At 44.2% G+C, this 18,570-nt stretch overlaps 1 protein-coding gene across 1 annotated transcript in view; it reads left to right on the top strand.

Moving 5' to 3' along the window:
- The window catches only part of LOC147747319 (FRAS1-related extracellular matrix protein 1-like), a 1,022,199-nt gene that overhangs the window by 819,620 nt on the left and 184,009 nt on the right, over positions 1 to 18,570 (top strand). The window lies entirely within an intron of this gene.

Raw genomic sequence — 18,570 nt, 5'->3', positions numbered from 1 at the left:
ACAAGCATGTTCCTCATTTTCTAAAAAGGATTGCAATAAACATGTTTTCTATTATTTCTTCTGAATGTCCACCTCAAAGATACTTTTTTCTACAAGCCCAAGTCAAATCTGTTTTTAAGACAAGTTGGAAAATTTCCGACTTTACAAGAACTAGTAAGGAATTTGAATTTTGTGTCTGGGAATTTGTATCTGTCAGGATATGGGCAGAAATGTATTTGAGGTTAAAATATGAAAATGTTTAACACCGTGAACACAGAATGGGGCTTTACTCCCTGAAATGACAACTTTTGCCCACCGAGGTCTTAACAATCAGGTCCTACATGTTTTAGTTCATACTATGTAAAAGAAATTGCAAAAGCATATACCTCCAATAAAGTATATATGCAAAGAAACTTCATAGCTCCTGTAATTCTAAAGTCAATAATTTGAATTTACATAAGAACTTTTTGAGTCACAAGGCTTTTATGGCCATTTGACCCTTTGGACTAGCGAAGAAACATGAAGGATGTAATTCATAAAACAGACTAGACATTAAAGCGATGACTACCTTTTTAGGTCTCGCCTAGCATTGCAGCGCACATGCGCTGCTCGATCTTCGAAGCATATTGTAGTAAGGTATGTTTTAGAAGTGGAGTGGAAGCCCCGCCCATCTTTTTCATTGGCTGACATCATCGTCCATGGTAAATGCTGGCTTCCAATTGAAAATGAGGCTTCTTAGACCCTCTTTGTTACCGCCCTGTCTCCTTTGGGGACCACCCATCAGGACTGGATTGTTCACTTATACTGTTTTGTACAACATGTCTCCTTCAATTAGTTGATAAGCACGCACTATTTTGAAAATGGACACTGATTGTGACAATGACGGCTGCAGCGCTATGCACTCTAAATTGTGCATTTGGTATTACTTTAATGAGCGTGGCGCCTGCTAGAGACACTGCGCTCACTTTATTTATTTATATTTTATATTTATGTTGAGCACGGCATCCACTTCAGGGACACCGTGCCTTGTTTGTTTTTATGTACTTTAAAACTGAGCACGGCGCCGCTTCAAGGACACCGCGCTCGTTTTCCTTATATTTTTTAACTTTAACACTGAGCGCAGGGCCCGCTTTAAGAACACCCGCTCAGTGGTAAAGTAAAAGAAAACCAAATAAACAGCACGGTGTCCTGAAGCGGCGCCGCTCTCAGTTTTAAACATAACCATTTGCAATGCAATTGGACCTATTGCATTGCTAATGCTTGTTTAGTGTGTAGGCAAGAGAGTTCCGGAACCGATGGCGCAACAGAGAGGTCTTTCTTTCCATGTACCAGAGTAAATGAGAGGTGTGGATGCTGTGATATGGTATTGGCAAGACTTGGTGGGAGACCGGTTGGTGCTGGGTTTGGAAACATTCCCAGACAAGAAGAGGGTGTGTGCCCAGAAAGAGGGTACGCCCTCGCAACTCTTTGCTCTTCAGACTTAAACAAGTTTGGGATCCGAAGCACCCCCTGCTTTGCTCCTCTTAATGGCGGTGGCCGATGACCCAAGGGCATGTTTTTGTGAGGTGGAGTCAATCCACCGTATAGCGCTTTCTAAAGTTATTTCTGTCTACCAAGGAGCCTCCTTGACGGTTGCTCGTATTGTAAAGAATGCAAGTTGGAAAGACTTAGCCGAGGGGGGCAAAGGTTGACTATCCCTGCGCTACAAAAAAGACAGTGTTTTGACTTGCTTCCCAGCCTCTATTACTGTTATTAACAGTTAGCACTATTGCTTCATTTTAGAAGGTGCAACGTATATATCAAAAGCTAGAACTTGGCTCATTAAAAAGTCCAGCATCGCGAACAGGTTTCATGGTTATCAGTGGGCACATATTGTGCGTGTCCTGTCAATTCTATTTGTGCATTCAGATTGCATTTGGCATGGTTTAGCAGATTTCTGGAGCGATTAAAACGCTTTGGAATGTGCAGAAGTAGAATGTGTCTCTATTGTGATGTAAATTGCCGGGGCCTGCTGAGTCATCAGGACTGTTCATTGCACTTTTCATTCAAACGTAGCACAACTATGTAGCGGGTTCCAGGATGGGCCCTTCTCTCTTCATGAAAGTCTAAGCAATTCCATCTAAAACTCACATTTATTTGCATCTTTAGGGATAAGTAGCATGGGTTTCTCTCTTGACAAAATACTGTGTGTTGACACCAGTAGAAACTGATCAGCCCAGTGTTTCATTTGTTATGTTATGTTATGCATTTGCAATGTGTTAGACTAGGCCTCATTGGCATGAGTCTCCCTTCCATTTTTATTGATTGCCTCCTCTGTTTTTGATATGTTTAGCTGGCTATATGCTTTGGGCACTGTGCCACTGCTATTCAGTGCCACAGTGCAAGTGCTTCCTATGTTAAATTGATGTACTGATTAGTGACTCCATGATTGGGTTATTTGATTTACTTGTCAGCCCATAGTACAGTGCACCATGTGTGCCTAGGGCTTGTGAATCAAATGCTGCTGGTGGACTTGCAGCACTGGTTGTGCCACCCACAGAAGCAGCTTGTAAAGTGTGTCTCAGGCCTGCCATTGCAAAGCCTGTGTGCAGTCTGTGACTGCAATGTCGATTTGGTAAGTGCACCCACTTGCCAGTCCCTAAACCTTCCCTCTTCTTCATATCACACACCCCTAAGGTAGGCCCAAGGGCAGGGTGCATTGTAAGGATAAGGTAAGACATGCCCTGGTGTGTGTGGCATGTCTTAATAGTGAATTACAGCCATTTTCGTTTTTCACTATTGCAAGGTTACCTTTTCTCCATAGGCCAGAATGGGCAGTTTGATTATTACATCTTATAATCCTAACTGACTCAGGGAACAGGGTAGAAATTCGAATTTAGAATGCCTGAAATCAGAATGATAAAATACATCCGTTAGTGAAGTTGGTTTTAACCTTCTGTGTTTGAAAATACCACTTTTAGAAAGTAGGTATTTTATTGCTTTAACTATACAAGCCTGTCTCTGCTAGGCTGTGTATTCCTTGTCTGGAGTTTGAGTGACAGGGCTGGGGGATTCAAGGAGACAGAATGGGTCAGCCCAGTCGAGAATAGAGAGATCTGCATCTAGATGGGAGGGACCCAAGTACTTTAGATCACTTCTGGGAACAAGACGCACCTTTTGCCAAGGAGAAGAACCAAGGAAGCTGCAGGAGTTTGGACTGCCCCTCTGCCAGTGTACTGTTTGCTGGGTAGTCCTGCAGTGGTTTCTTCATTGCCAAGGAAAGGAGAAGCAACTTTTACAGAACATTCATCATCTTGCAGAATATTGCTCCAAGGGCTTGAACTTGTACTTGCCTCCTGCTGAAGTCTCGGGGACAAAAGATTTCACCTCCAGCTCCCCTCAGAGTTTCCTTGCTGGGAATTCTGTCTACAAAAGCCTGCATGTCACTGGGAGCTGGAAGCGCGACGCATCGAGAGAAGCGTGTCGCAGTCGCAGCTGTTGCGATCGCATCGCCGGAGAAGCGTGTTGCCTTCGCCGAGTTTGCCACTGCATCTCCAAAGAAGTGTGACTTCATCAATGCTGTTACCTGACGCATCACCGGAGAAGCGTGTCGCCGGGCCTGTCGCAGATCTACAGAGTTTGCCGCACGGCCGCCAGGCGTGCACGCATCATCTTCACATTGTCGAAACAAGGGCGCCATCTTCTTGCATCACACCCGAGTCGCCATCTTGCGCAACGCAACCAGGCCGCAGGATGAGAATCTATGCATCACCTCCGCTCCGGTAAGGATCAAGACGCATCCCCTACTCTGGTCAAGCATTGAGGCGCGACTTATCGTCTCCCCCAAAGCACGGAACCAACGCATCTCCCACTCTGCGAGCCTTTTGTTTGTTTTGCGTTACTCATCCAGGTACTTTTGTCAGAACTGTGCCGCATTTATCACCAACTTGAACTAAGTAACTTTTACCATCTTTAAGTCAACTTTAATTACAGTATTGTGGATTTTTGGCGTTTATGGTCTTGTGTTAAGCCTATATAAAGAATACTTATTTTTATAAAACCTGTGTGGTGTCCATCTGTAGTGTTTTCACTGTATTACTCTGTATATTCACAAATGTTTAACACACTGCCTCTGAGATAAGTCTGTCTGCTCGTGCCAAGCTACCAAGGGGGTGAGCAGGGGTTATCTAGGAGTGTAATCCCCTTGTCCTGACTTAGAAGCAAGGGTCCCTATTTGGTCAAAGGTGTATACCATTGCCAACTAGAGACCCCCAGTCCTAACACAATGCAATAGATCTCGCATTTACGCGAGTTTAAGCTATTGACATTGTAAATGACAATGACTTTATTTATGTTTTAAGAAACGAAAACAAAAATAAAAGACATTGTTATTTGCAATGTCAATAGCTGAAACTCACCTAAATGCAAGACCTATTGCATTGCAAATGCTTGTTGATGTCTTGAGAGCTAGACGACAAGAAATGACTTGGACATGTGTTGAAGCAATGTTGCATTTGATGATTTTACAATAATTTTAAAGGACTCATTAGGGAACGTGAAGTAATACACAACAGCAAAAGGGTATTAACTATACAGGAAGTAATGGCGCTCAGACAGTATTAGCGTGCATGTAAAATGAAAATACAGCAGTAACTGGTGCTAGCAGGGAGGGGAGACCCCAAGAACCCCTTAATTTAAATGTGAGAATTCACATCTAAGATTTAAGAAACAAAATCCCGCGCACACAGATTTAGTACAAACAAGTGGAGTGCTACTATATGTGATTCACAGAAACAAATGTCCAGCGTTGGTTCTTTGAATTTAGATGTATATCTCCTTTTATTAGAAAGTCACACCAATGGTAATTGACAGCCAGCCGACACGTGTTTCGTTATAGGTCTATACAATCACAGACGCTATAACTCTTCAGGGCTCAATGGCTGGATCTTTATCTGTAAGGGCCCTAGTCCGGTGATAATTCCAACACGGCAGGGTAACCCATAAATTTCAAATAATAATGTAAATGGAGGATGCCAGAATTCAGCACATCTGTGCCATCAAAAAATCAATGATCCAAATCGTAGAAATAGAGAAATTATTCACGGTTCACCACATGGGTACGTGTGGTGTCCAGGTTCTGGGTAGAATCACCCTTGTTGCAACTGGTGTCCCCAGGTTCCGATTTCTTGGAGCCTGCTCTTACATAGGCCTCTACTGCTGTAAAGCAGAGTTAGAGATGTAATAGTCTACTGATTTTTGCTGTCACCTGTAAAATTGAGAATTGTAACTACCAGTCTTTTTAGATATCCAAATTAATGTATTGAACATTTTAGTCACTTTGAGTATAACATGTTTCTTTAATATATAATTGTTAGGTGTATTGAAAACATCCTATTGATGCCAATGAAAGAACATATATTACACATAGAAAACGTTTGCGCTATGAGATTCCTATTTGACAATGGTTAGATATCTCTTCTAAAGTCTTCTAGGTTTAGGATTATTGTATAATAAATCACTTTTACTATTTTGCAATGCGTAACCCTAAAAAACTCACAGACTTTTTTAATCAACTTTTTTTTAGCTATTCGCAGATTAGTTTTTTCATGGAAAAGTTAATAAACAGCAGCGCCTGGTTACTCCTTGGATGATAAGCGCACTATATAAATCCACATAACATTACATGACATGACATAGCATCGCAGTGGGTTTTCTTCTTCCTCAATTGAAACCAATACTTCTGAAATCAGACAGTGTGTATATTCAACATCTATACAATTGCATGAACATTGTACTTTTATATTTAGGGACTTGTAGTAATGTATTAATTGTATTAATTCACATAGACATCACTCTTGGCTGATACAGCATCTTACTGTTGCTACCAAGCAATGAGGGAGGTTGCTCTTGTTAACGAAGAAGAGGTTTCAGTAACCAGATTTTATTAGTTTATGCTTACATGGACTTATATAGACCTGTATCTTCTTTCTAATTGTATATCAAATGTTGAAAATGAACAAGCAGCGCTTTAAGAAATCTAATACATACACTTAACTTTTGTGTTGTGCAGCTAAAAGTCAACCATCACACTATGAAATATTCTTCTTCACTCACACTCTGTGTTCTAGAGAACTGATTCCTTTTTGGACTAGCTCTTGCTCCGGTATTAAACGTCAAAATAAAAAATGTTGTAATTTCATATCATGTTATAATTTGCAAAGTGAGCTCTTCCCTAAACCACAAACAGAAACAATCCCAGTTGTTAGCTCTCCTTTGGAGAATCTGGACTGAGTTAGTAGCATGTGTGAAGGACTGGCTATATTTATTAACATTTATGCTCCTTGTATGTATTGTGCTTGGTATGCTCTAGAAGCACTTGATCATGGTATTTCCATTAGCTACAGCATAGAAAAACGATGTATACATTGAAAAGCTTATACAATGCATTCAATAGTAATCTTCTAAAATGTCAGGCCACTTCCCTTAGTTCGAAGGCAATTTATAGGGAAGTGACTCTGTGTAGGGACCTATAGTGCATACAATAAAGCAACTTGGAATCCTTACTTAACTTACTTCTTCTATTAGTAAAAGGAAAAATTATGTTTGTAGCATGTGTGCATGTACATACACGTACACATGCTCTGGATATGCCTGCCTTCTAGTGTTGGACTCGGACGTTTGCAAGTTGTTTTCCTTCGAAGAAGTCTTTCAAGTCACAAGATGCGCTATAACACATCCCTTAGTTAAATTGTTTTATTCTGCATCGGATTCAGATGTACACCAATAGGGCTCCAAGATTGTTATGTTCCCTGAGTGTTTTTGGAGCCACATGTTTGGATTTTGACACCAACGTATAAAAAACAGTCCATGCCTTGACAGCTCTCCATCACATTACTTCACCAGACAGCTTCAGAGGACCAACGGCCAGTGACTGATGCCCCGGACTTTGGGGTCGTAGCCTTTGGGATTGTATGTCCTTCCTTGACCTTCAACACTGGAGAATGCAGACCACAAGGGAGTGATGAAATGGACACCCTTCAAACATTTCCTCTGTGAATTCTGCCTCACCGTCTGCTCAAAGATGACCCTACGGTACCAAAGGGAAAGGCACTGGGTATACTGTAAAATTATCACATTTCTGCCATCCTGCCATCAAGGAGCATTGGCAAGGGCTCTTTGGGGTCCAGATGTTGCACCACAATGTAACAGAACTCTTTAAAACACCTTGCATTCCCATATACACTCCACATCCCAGTCCAGGCTTATGAACCATCATTCTAATGCATCATGGTCCTTGTAGTCCTTTCTGTCTCCAACCCCTGCCCTGGTGGTAGTGTTGCATCCTCTTTCTTGATTCCTGGACCCCAAGGACTTTCTGACCCTTTAATATGTGCCTTCTGGACTTTTCATTCTCTTGTCTCTGATCATTACTCCGTTCCTCTTCCTGGTTGCTGGCTGGTGCCCCTTAGTTTTGTTGGTTTTACCCTTTCGAACTCACATTTCAGCGTTCCCTTCATTGGTGGTTTTCTGATTCCTTGCAGCGGGTTTATTCCTAGCACCTGCCTCTTTCCCTGCACCTTTGTGCCTCCCCAGAGCTTCTGGCTGTGATCCAGATTGTAGTGGCTAGCAACTGACTTGGTTTTGAATATTCTAATACTCTCTCACTTCCATGCCGCTGATTTTCAGGCTTACCTTATGATTCAATTTCTATCTCTTGTTTTTTTTGCCTCCCTGTTTCTGTCAGTCCTTGTTCTCAGTCTTGTCTGCACTTTTCCAGATCGGTCCTAATATATGTAAACTCCATGCCTTATGTTCAGTGTACTCCAGTTCTGATTATGAGTTTGAATCCAGTCCTGTTTTTCTCTTAGCCCTGTTCCTTCTGTCTGTGCTCTGTTCCTTCCACTGTTTCCCTTTGTCTTCTTAACTGTTTATATTATAATCCTGATTGCCTTTCCTACGAAGAGTAAGAATCCGAGGTTTGTGTCTCTGGCACAGAGAACCAGCCAGCGCTCTTTATCCAGTGCAGCTGTTGGGTGTATCCTGAACTCTTTGGCATTAATCTGATCCATGCTTTCTTGTAAGATCCTTTCACCTCACAGAGAGATTATTTTCCAAGGAGCATACAAACTTTCATTGATGATAGTTTGTCTGTTGTCTCTCTTGTACCTCTTTGTTGTACTACTTGTGCTATCCTATTTCCTCTTACAGACTTTATTTCCTTAACACATCCTGTTCTTGCCTGCTCCAGCCCCAGCACTTTCCTCCATTCCTTCTCAGCCTTCTGATACTTACTTGTTCATGTTTATGTTTTCTCAATTCTTTCGAAATCCCTTGTCCCTGCAGTCAGCAAGCACCCTCCTATTACCTTCAGATAACAAGATCCCTTCAGTGCCAAAGAAGGCAAAGAGGGGATCCATTGGGAATTGCGGCAGCCCAGGACACACCCAGTCCAGAGATTGTCTTTTCTAGTGCTTCAGATCCCAAGGAAGAGGAGGACATTGAGTCCTTAACAAAGACCATGATCATAGTTATGAGAATGCCACTCAGTTCCGATAACCACGCGACCAAGCCAGAGTCACAAAAATGTCCCATTCTGAGGCAGATAACTACACCTCGGGGAGTTTGGCATCTAGCCTTGACCACAGACAAAAAGACTGCTGGCTCCAGGGCTTCCACCCCTTTCGGCTCTAGCTGGCATCGAGAAAGGCCTTAGAGTTAATGAAGGGTCAACCCAAGGGAGGCTTATCCGATCCACGGGTGCTGAGCATCCTTACTCACACCCGATGCAAGCACCAAAGGCACCATTAAGGCCAGCACCAAAGATACCCTTGATGCCAAAAGTGTGGTCCACAGCCGGATCCGAAGAATTGAAGTTGGTATTTTTTCAGCATTTTCAGGATGAGCTTGTTGTCACACAAGTGTCTCATTATTCTTCCCATGTCCAGGAAGATCTGGGCAAAGCCACTAGAGACACTGCTTCACAACAGAAGGTTCACCTTCAAAGGAGAACCTTCTTTTGAGGGCCCCTCACCCCAGTTGGTACTAAAAAAAGAGTACAGAGACAGAGGCACAAGCAAATCACACAGAACCCATCTATAACCCCAGTAACAACTGTAACATAGACTTCCTGGGCGATCTTGATTTGAACCACTGCCCTGCCAGGGCAACCCTGCCAAATTACACTGCGGCCTACCATGAGGTATACACAGGGTCACTGCTTTTTGCAAAACAGACATGCATGTCTTTCATGAGTAAGCACACTTCCTCATGGAGGCACTTTCCTAAGTTGAGCAGAGAGTGCAATTCATGTCAATGCTTATATCTGCACGGAGAACTTTAAGGTGACAGTAAGGTGGGACTGGTGACACAGAGGGTTGAGAAAAATATAAACCCTCACTTTGTGACCCTATCTATAACAAAGGTCATGTTTCCCCTACTCTTTGGTAGTTCACACTGCCGACAAAAGGACTCTGCTCAACCAGCAGACAAGAGGATAGCTGTGTGGGCAGCCATGTATTAGCACATATCCAATTCTGTCTGGTCTGTCTCCAAGCCCGACAGGTTCATGTGGGAGGAATTGCAGGAAGTTGTCCAACACCTTCCAGAGGAGCACAGGAAGAGGGGGGAGGAAATAGTGTCTGTAGGCAAAAGTCACTAACTCCTTAGGTCAGGAATAAACATTTCATCCAGTAAGGGTAAGCACGTCCTTAATCAGGGCCTAGCAGTAACTGGTATCAAACTGTCCCCCAGCCAGGGGTTAACTCCACTAAGTCCAGGCCCCGAATGCTCTTACAGGGCTCTGGCCTAGCTCAGGATTCCCTCTTTGGTTTACTAGGGCCAACGGGGCCCGACAACAATCTCCGGCAGGGGAGAGCGGCCTCGGGCATCCTCCTGTCTCCCGGGAGGCCCCGCGTTCACTCCTGCAGCCGCCCTCCTCCCCCTTAGGTTACCTGCAGGCATCGGCTCCTCAGGGAGCCCTTGCGGTGCTATCCGGGAAGGGGGGACTCTCACTCCTCCCTGAGCCCCTCCGATATGCCCCGCGCTACAGTGAGACCGGTCCCGGGCCTCTCGCTGGATCCTCTGGCCCCGGGACCAGTCAGGAGGCGGCGCAGAGGGATGAGGCTGCTGTGGCCAATCTCGGGCCTTTACCGGTTGGGTGGCGGCCTCCGAGCCAATCCGCGGCTCGCTTCCTAGGGGGCTCGGCCACACGACCCAATCAATGCGCGGCGGGGGCGGAGTTCAGGACGCGCCCCCGTCACGTGATGAGGGATTCCCGGGTTCAGGCTTTGCGGCCTAGTGCGGCCTACTTGAAGTTCGCGGCGGCCTTCTCAAGGCTCCGGGGGCCGGTGCGGGGACTCTGCTCGATCAGGGCCGGGCTGCGGCGGTGATTCAGGCCCCTAGGCGCACTGGGTGACAGCGCCTCTTCGGATCGCTCTCCTGGGCCGTGCGCGGCCCACAGCAACACTGCGGCGTCCCTCACCTGACACCGGGGGCCACCGAGGGGGGCAGATGACGCCGGCGCCGTCGAGCGCACTAAGCCGCGAATGGGGGGTAAGAAAACCCAGAGGGCTCCCGCGCTGCAACGGTTAGTCGGGCAGTGCTTTGTGGGGGCAATCGCCGCTTCCAGGGCCACGGTGCTCAGAGGGGCCAGCAGCGCTTCGGGGGCAGCAACTACCTCGAGGAACACAGCTCTTCTCATGGACACAGTAGGGGAGCGCTGGGCAGGCAGTGCAGTCACATGAGGCAGTTCAAGCAGGACAGAGCAGGGGCCCAGGTGGGGGCAGAGGGGCACAGGGGTGACGCAGCCCAGTACCTGGTTGATCCCCAGTAGTCCTGGTTAGCGCAGGTGGGTTTCTTCTTGGCGCTTGGTGGTTCTTGCACCCTTTGTAGTTAGTTTCTTGAGGGGGGGGTTGAGTTGAAGGTTGCTGACAGGATTCCTCAGCAGGTCACTGCAGGTGGTCCCTGGGTTCCCCTCCTGCTGGGCCAGATCAGTGGGCTAGTTCAGTGTTCCTCACACAGCTTGGTGGGCAGCGCCTAAACCCTGTCACCCCCAGTGGTATAGGTTCCTGACTAGGCCCTACCGCCTAAGTCTCCTGCGTAGGGTCCCCCAGGTCAGTGATGCCCCAACTGACTAAAAACTTCCCTCCTTTCTTTATATATGCCCAGGTCAGGTGACCACTCTCTAAGGCGGCAAAAGCAGACCCCGCCCCTATTCTAGAAGGTTCCAGGAGCTTCCCTACTCTAACTATGGGCAGGCAAGGCAGGCTGGTATTGCAACAATGTTTAAGGGTTCCAGCCAGCTCCTGGCAACTAGGGTGCTTCACAAAAAGACCACGCTGCAGTAGCAGGGGCCTATGGCAGCCATGTTTGAAGTAGAGAGCAACTGCACCTTAGCATTGGTTAGCAATGGGAAGGAGCTCGGAGACCTATGGCCAACAAAAAAGAAGGTGGGAAAAAGGAGGCAAGGGCGAAAAAAATAGGGAAAGACAACCCTAGGGCTGACAGGTCTAACAGTGTCTATTTCAAACACCAACATATGTTGTGTGCTTGATGCTCTGGCCACAGATTCTTGAGGCATCAACACCAGTGTGCTCTCAGATGACACATCTGGGTCTGCATCTCCAAGTTCAGCATCATCTCCTCAACCTCCTAATCAGCAGGGCGCATCTCTTTGGTCCAAAGGTTGACAAAAATGTTAGGAATTCAAAAAAAGACACAGAGATTGCGAAGTCTATGGGAGTAACAGCAGAGGCAAGGGCAGAGGTAGCTCCTGTCACAGAGCTTTCACCTCTAAATAGTGATTTGTCCCACCTCCCCCAACACACATCACCTGTCAGGGTACAAACACAAGTTTTACCCTCGACCTGTGAGGAAATCACATGAAACTAGTGGGCTGTAGCGATAGTTCCCCATGGCTACTGCTTAGAACTTCTCACAACTCTTTCCTGCATCCCACCCCACATATGTATTCAGCAGAGACCATCTCTGCCTCCTAAAGGAAGAGGTACAGGCACTGCTATCAAAGGGGGCAATTGAGAGAGTTCCTCCACTCCACAAGGGGAAATGTGTTTACTCTCTTTACTTCCTTATTCCCAAAAACAACTGTCCCCGCAGGCCTCTGTACAAATACATCCTGTTGGAGCATTTCCATATGAGTGACCTGCAGGACATCATCCCTCTGCTACAACAAGGTGACTATATGATAGCAGTAGGCCTCAAAGATGCCTGTTTCAAATACCCACCCTGCTCATCACCAGTATCTTCACTTCGTGGTAAGTGAAAATCACTACCAATTCAAACTACTTTGTTCTAGGGTCACCACAGCTCCAAAGGTGTTAAGAAAGAGCTTAGTAGTGGGGGCCGCACATCTATGAAGGAGGGGCACTCACGTTTTCACCTACATCTGATTGCCCGATGAAGAGCAGCTGCAGGCAGCAATGCTTAGACCGCATGCAAACATGAATTTCCCTGCCCCACAAACACCACTAAGTCTCTCCTATAACCACAGCAGATCCAACACTTCGTGGGATCCGTGTTGAGCACAGTTTGAGGGAAAGCCTACCCCAACCAACTAAAAGTGCTCTCATTTCAGCAGCTGCTGTCTCTTTTTAAGCCCAAGCACCAACTCACATTTAGAACTGCGATGCGCCTTCTAGGAATAATCACCTCGAGCATCACAGATCACACAGCACAGACCTGAACTTCTACCTGGAAGACCATGCAAACCCCAACTCAAGTGCACTCATTGAAGACCTGTGAAGCCTGGGTCTAACCCAATGAGTAAAGGGACCTACCCATATTGCTGGACACCTCCTGGATCCTATTTTCACCAACTTCCACAACATTCAATTATGCGAGCCCACACCAGTCCCCTGGACAGACCATGCCTTTGTCAAGTTCAATCTCCATGTACTGGTCCAACACAATCAGACCAGCCCACTGAAACTAGAACAGTATCACTGATAAGAACTGGACACCGTTCTAAACACCCACCAACCTGAACTCAGTAACAGCCTCACCAAAGACATCAAGAATTTCAAAAATGTGATCCCCTCCTGCCCGACTCCCTGACCCACATCAAACACAGCAATACAGGATCCAGACCCAGGCCATTCACAGAGAAGACAAAAAATCCTTGGTTTAGTGGATCACTGAATGAAGACAGAAGGAAACTGAGAATGGCAGAAAGGAAATGGAGACAACACCCCTCATCCCCGGAGCTGAAAGCTCTCAGAAAAATCAGACGCCAGTATAACAAAAAGATCATCAATTCCAAAAAGGAATTTATCCGATCAGAATTGGACAATGCCAAAAACAGACCACGAAAACTCTTTGAAATCCTTAAACACCAATCAAACAAACTAGCCAAATCCTCACAAGAGAACACAATTACTCCGTTAGGCTGTGAAGAATTCTCTACATTTTTTACAGAGAAGGCAAAAGCGCTGGAAGAAGAGCTCACAAATGCGGCAACCACTATACATCCTTTGCCCCCAAACGATGACATCCAGTCATTAGAATGTACCAAGACCAAAAACGAGGCAAACTGGGATACATTCAAACTATACGACCAGTATAAAACCGCCAAAACGCTGTCAGAAATTAAACCTAATAACCACTACCAAGACCCTCTTCCCGGAAAATGTTTAAGAGATATCAGCCACATTCTGGTTCCAATATGGACCAAAATAATAAATGCATCACTATCTCAAGGGATCCTCCCTGACTGCCTGAAAACAGGTCAAGTGGTTCCCATGATCAAAAAGCCTACAGCGGATGCAACAGATCCGAATAACTTTCGCCCAGTGACTAACATCCCTCTTCTGGCCAAACTAATCGAGAAATGTGTGCAGGGTCAACTAAGCCAACACATCACCAAATTCTCCTTACTAGACGACTGCCAATCAGGATTCAGAGCAGGACATAGCACGGAAACGGCTATACTACATATTGTGGACGACGCGCTACAAGCCCTAGACCAAAATCGAGCGTGCCTACTGATTCTCCTGGACCTGTCATCTGCATTTGACACGGTAAATCACGAAGCCTTACTGACCAGACTTCGAGATAGGATGGGATTAACAGGAAATGTGCCGAAATGGTTCAACTCTTTCTTACGGAACAGGACACAAAGATTCCTGGTCAATCATTCTACCTCAACTCCATGTTCCAACACAATAGGAGTCCCACAAGGATCGACACTTTCTCCAGACCTGTTTAACCTGTATGTTGAACCACTCACAGAAATTCTCCGAGAAGCACAGATATCCTACCACATGTATGCGGATGATACGCAAATTTACATAAAGGTCGCCTCCGTTGAAGACATTGATCGGATGAACGAGTCCTTAGGAAGGGCATTGCAATGGTTATCCACCAATCACTTAAAGCTAAATGCTCACAAAACAGAGTTCCTTCTAATTTCGCCACCAAGGTGCCAGGCTGAAATAAGGGAATGGACCAAACTAGTGACTGCACTAAACTGCACCCCCAACATTAGTCGAATCAGCTAAATCGCTTGGAATCACCCTAGACGAGAACCTCGATATGAAAGCTCACATTAATGCATTGGCCAAAAGTGCCCGCTTCCACCGTAACTACTTAAGGAAAATGAAACCTTACATGTCTGAAGCTGATCTAAAGTTAGCAATCCAATCTCTTGTTATCTCTAGGATTGAATACGGCTGCTCCACCTTAGCAGGCTTACCGAAAATGTCAACAGCTCCGCTAAAAGCCTGCCTCAATGCAGCGGCAAGACTAATCACAGGATCAAGGAAATTTGATCATATATCCCCTCACTTGAAAGCATTAAACTGGCTACCTTAGGAAGCCAGAATCCAAATGAAGTTAGCATGTATCACCCATAAAGCGCTTCACTTCAACACTCCTAGATATCTAGCCAAGAAAATCAAGATATCTGGAGGTGACAGACAGCTCGGAGTGCCGTTGAACTGCTATTGCGGCCAGCCAGATTCCGAAAGAAAAAGACTTACGACAGAGCATTCTCGGGAGCTGCCCCTAGAATCTGGAATTCTCTTCCTCCAAGCATTAGGAAGATTCGCAATATTGCATCATTTAAGTGGGAAGTGAAGAGCCTCATGATGAGCAAGATATGCTGCCCTGATTTAGGGCTGCTCTCAGAAGGAGAAGCTCCAACTTGAATAATATGAAAGCTAATTGTTGACCAAGACTGGCAATTTATACAAGACGCAGAGATACTCTTACCTAATGCCCTGAAGGGCAATGTGATAATATATCTGTATCGCACAGCCTAAACCTTACCCTCTCCTACCTCACTCCTGACGGGGTATATGGCATATGATATAAGCTTAGCCTTACCCCACATCTTAATACGAATTGCACGGTATCTGTGTCTCTCATATATAATGTCTCACCCAATCATAGCCACACTATTATCTACCTCATAAGGGCTTTGCTCGCAGAAAGGTTAATACTTTGTTAATTAAAATTAAAGATAAGGACTGGGCACTCCTTGTTTGGGTTCTATATACCTAATTTAAAACGTTGTTATATGCGTGCTGCTAAGGTTAGCACAATGTCCAAATTGTGCAGTTCAATTAGACAAACAAACACCAAGTGAAACCACCTGACCTTATGCGCACTGTTGCACTTCCTGCTGGAGAGCTTCAATTTAATTAATCAACATAAATTGTATCAAATAATCAACAATACAATATTAATCTAATGTACACAAACATTAATTGATTTGTTCATTAGTGTTTTACTTTTTTTTTTTTTTCTTCAAACGTAAAGTCAAACATCATAACCAATTGTGAATTTCATTGGATGACAATTTTTCATTTGCTATTCGTACATATACATTTTATACTTTTTTTACGATGCCCTATGCATTTCGGGCCCCTTGGCCCTTCCTCAGGGGCTGTATCTGAAAACAAACAGAAAAATTCATACTATTTGATATGATCCTTCAACATAGGGGAGAATGCAGTGTGAGAATTTTCAACATGGTGAATCTATGTAGTTCAGTGTAAGTACATGCCAATATGATGGTGACTGGAAAAGTAAGGTGAAAGAATAGAAAAGGTTAGGTAGTCGGACAACCTGTGGAGTGATCTAAAAAGATAGGGGAAGACCGGGGAAAAAAACCGGGGGAAAAAACTGAGAACATGCGAGAGGTTCTGTGAACAATATGGGCAAAAAGGCAAACCAGTAAGGTGCAAGTTTCCAAAAACATGCCTTTACTTGAGCGTTACTAACCTCTACTCCAATAAATGGATACTCAATGGTTCGACAATGGGCACGTTCTGATTAGTAAATGCATCCTAAAAGGCACGAAAATTACTGCTATGATGCAGCTGTTCAAAAGATATATAACATATATGTCGACGGAGATATTACATTCCAGTCCTACCTTAACGCTAGTCTGATAATCTCAACTGTACGAGATCCTGTGAGTCGCCAAGACGCTGAAACGGTTAAATCCTCATGCTGGAAAAATAAATGAGATCGCATTCACTAGCGGCTCTATGGGAAGACCATGGGTTCTAACTGAAAAACGGGTTGTGTTTACCTGACACGGAAACGAAAACTCAGTGAAACTCTGCGACGGGAAACTGTAGTTAGCGCTGGGCTTCTAGAGAATAGTCGAGCATGCGTGTTCGAAGCTTTACATGCTGATACTAAAAACGGACTAAAACAGGGCTAGCAAGTTACTGGGGTCTGTTCGGCGGCCATGTTGACTTAGGCACACTTGGTACCACCTCCAATAGTGCATACAACAGATAAGACCCCTGGAACATCAGGAGAATCAAGCACAAGTGGAGCAACAGGCGGTAAAACGTCTTTTTCCCAACAGGACGGGGATTCAAGCCAGCCACCAGGCAAACCAAAAGGAAAACCAGGCGAAGCAAAAGAAATAACAAAACCAAACTTGAGGAGCACAAAACAAACATAGTGGTGAACATATCATCTCAAACTATAACTAGTCAACAAATCAAAGTACTCAACAAAGGTTTCAATTTTGTACCCACCTATCACACCAACCAATTGGAAACCGAGATAAATTTTTTTAAATTCATGAGAGTACTGCGTCTGAAATATTTTTTCATGAACATTCCAGACTTAGGAACAACCTCAGTAGAAACTGAATACGAGGAGTTTAAACCAAAGTCTACATTCATAGCTCCCACATCACACAAGATATTAGACGCATTTGAAAATCTAGTACTGAATGACATTAAAAAAATCCACACATGGAAAAAGAGAACAACGAACTTTACAAAACAAGAGAGACAAACCTTGAAAGAACTAGCAGAAGACCCTAATATACGGATCGAGAGAGCTGATAAAGGAGGAGCCATAGTAATTATGGACAATTGTTTTATGACACCAGTATCCAAGAGCATATTGATGACACTGAAACATACTTGAGACTAGATAAAGATCCAATAGAAGAACTCAAAAAAACTCTGAACAAGCTACTTGATCAAGCCGAAAACATGAAATGGATCACAGCCAAAACCAGACAATTCTTAACAGTTCAGCACCCCAAACAACCCAATATCTACATGCTGCCTAAGATCCATAAAGACCTTCTAAAACCACCATTCCGTCCTATAGTCGCAGGGTGTGGCACAATCTTTGAGCCCCTGGGCAAATACTTGGATCATTTTCTGCAACCATTCGTACAGAATTGGTATTCATACATCAAAGACACAACTCACTTCTTACAAAGATTAGCTACAGTTCAATACAAAGAAGGATTAATATTGTGTACACTGGATGTAAAAGCACTTTACACCTCCATCCCGCACACTGGTGGAATTGACGCAGTGGAATGGGCTCTTCTCAAACAAAATGAAATAAGAGCGGACAAAGTATTTCTCTTGGAAATGTTACATTTCTGCCTCCATCATGGGTACTTCAAATACAAGAATGAGTTCTTTATACAGAACAAAGGAACATCCATGGGATTTTCCGGAGCACCTGCGTACGCCAATACCTATATGGCAAAATTTGAAGAAGAATATTTATTGGCAGATTCAGAATGGATAGAAAACACAACCTTGTAACATCTTTTTGATATGGCATAACAGCAAAGAAAAGCTTGAACAAAAAATACTCCAATTGAACACACTGGATGAAAACCTGCAGTTCACTAAAACCATCGAAAATGAGAAAATACCTTTCTTGGATGTATTGGTGAAGATAGAAGATAAGGAAATACAGACTGAGGTATATCATAAAGCAACAGACAAGAACACAGCTTTGATGTATAACAGTTTTCATCCTAAAAATTTAATTGAAAATTTGCCATACTCACAAATACTTAGAGCCAAGATGATTTGCACGGATACTCAATCTTTTGAGCGCAATCAAGTAAAAATCAAGGACAAATATTTGGAGAAAAAATACCCAGAAACATTGTTGCAGAACACTTTAAAAAAAGCAGCAGAAAAAAACAGGGAATCACTACTAATATCCAAACCCAAAACAGAGAAGAACCGTCAAGTCTTTGTATCAAAGTATTCCACCAGCTCTCGAGAAATTAAAAAAAGCATCAATCAACATTGGGAGTTGCTCAGTAATGAAAATGACTTTCAAGGAAAGTTTAAAGAAAGACCTATCTTT

Source organism: Lissotriton vulgaris, chromosome 1_1, assembly GCF_964263255.1.
Source record: "Lissotriton vulgaris chromosome 1_1, aLisVul1.2, whole genome shotgun sequence".
Classification (NCBI taxonomy): Eukaryota; Metazoa; Chordata; class Amphibia; order Caudata; family Salamandridae; genus Lissotriton; species Lissotriton vulgaris.
Note: the sequence above shows the minus strand (reverse complement) of the source record. Positions and strands in the feature narration are given on the sequence as shown.